Genomic DNA, 2,176 nt, shown 5'->3' with positions numbered 1-2,176 from the left:
AATACTGCTACTGCTTGTGTTTAGCAACATAGTACGTCGCGTATAGGTGGATTGATCGTAATAATCGGAATCCATTGGTGAACGTTGGCAATTTTGGATATTCGTTTAGAATCGAGTTTATTATAGGTAAAATGATTCATTAAACTAAATTTTGAAATGGAATAAGAGAAGCAAATTTTATAGAAAAAATTATGAAAAAGTTTCCACTGTAATAAAATTATATTTTTCAAAAATAAAATACCAATATCCCTTCAACTTTTATTTGAAACATTTTTCGCTGCAAATGATAATATTGAGAAAATCAAAATGTCAGAATTAAATAAAATATTCTGTACATATATCCTTTCATAAATCGTATTTTTTTTTAATTTTCCTGTACTCCATATTCCACTGCTTGTTATTAAATAATTTTCAAGTATATATAGAATATTTCTTTTATAGAGAATATCGAGCTGTACTGATCGATATATTAAAACATATAATTCCATTAAAAAAAAATAATAACTAATCTTATAAAAGAATAATAATATCTTCTTTCAAATCGAATTTCTTATAAGTTTTTTTATAAGTAATGATACTTACAAAATCAAAATATCAAAATTAGATGAATCACCTATGCATACATTCAATTATCCTTCAATTAATTTTAATAAACACGAAACTCTTTTAACATAGAAATTAACGTAATCTTTCTGCATTAAATTCTCATTTCTTCGAGATGAAAATTCTTGGGAATCCTCACTTCCAGGAGAACTTTTAAAAGAGAGCGTAACGGGTGATCCGGTTTCTACGAAAACCATTCCGTGTCCATTATCTATGGTATTGTTCTCGAGCGTCCAGTCTTCTTGGGCGCGGCGATAAATCGCCACGTTCGGCAAAAAATACACCTTCTCTGGGTGGCCGCCACCCCTTTTGGAGGATTCCATCGTGGTCGCGAAGCCAGTAAATAAAATCGGCAAGCGCCACGGCGATTTACGGATACGGAGGCAGTAAAGGTTTCCGCTCGATCGGCCGTAAGCGCGGGTGCTCGATGTACCGATACACGATAACAGCGCTTGCTCGTCGTGGCATCGGCTCACCCGCCGTGAACACGCGCGCGTGCACACTCTTTCCACGAGGCTTTATCGCTCTGTCGATGTCCCTTCCACCGGCTACATTTACGAGTCTTAACCCATTGTTCCTCGCACAACTTCCTTGGCGATTTATTAAATATCTACAGTGTATTTTAACTCCGTATCTTGACCCTTGGTGTAGATAAAACATATATATATTGTAGTATATATTTAAGACGAATGAACGTTCGAGTGAACATTGATGGCTCGATTGAGATGTTTGGATAAGCAGTTGAAAAGGAGTTGGAGTAATAAAGGTTGTGGTTAAAATATTTACGAGCCATCGTCATTCGTACTCGATTCGTAGAATTGGAGAATGGTTCACATTTCGAGTTCTTATCTGCTTTGTTTTGTGAGGATGGAAATCGCTGCAAATGTTTATTAGGGGAGGGGCAGAGCTTGAAGCGTTAAAGATGTAAACATGAATTGTATATACTTGGGACTGGCGAAAGAAAAGTATACGAACCGAAATTTTAGATGGACGTGACTGAAAGTCTCTCGAAAATATCTATCTTATTTATTTGAAGTATGTCAGAATTGTAAAATAGACAATTATTCATCGAAACTATAAATAAGAACCATCCGGAGAAGATACATTTAACATTGTCGAGGATCAAGCAGAATATTTAAGAATTTCTTCGACAAAAATATTCCAGAACCGAACCCACATTTTATCACGACTGATCTACAATTCCTCCTACAAAAGAATCTTTTCATCCCCGAGTCACATTCCGTCCACCGAAAGCCAGCAAAACGATTCCACGTGTAATACACACCTCGAGAAAGAAGGACGCACGTCCATCCTCTCATTACCACGTTCTCGAGGTTGTCCTTTATCGGCGTCCAAGACTGTGTCCAGTCGACGGTGTGTTGCGTCTCGCAGAGTGGGCGAGAATTACAGGCATTGTGCACGCTGGTCGTTGCGGTAATGCGGTTCGCTGATTTATCGCGGAGCCAGGCCACAAGGAGGTGTAGCTAATTGTTCTTGCATGCAGATCCACACCGAGGCGCGCCCCTCTCGTCGCGACGCTTCGAAATTAATTGTACATCACCGCCCCTCGCGT

Source organism: Apis dorsata, unplaced genomic scaffold (assembly GCF_000469605.1).
Source record: "Apis dorsata unplaced genomic scaffold, Apis dorsata 1.3 scaffold_189, whole genome shotgun sequence".
Taxonomy (NCBI): domain Eukaryota; kingdom Metazoa; phylum Arthropoda; class Insecta; order Hymenoptera; family Apidae; genus Apis; species Apis dorsata.
This window is presented reverse-complemented; position numbering follows the sequence as displayed.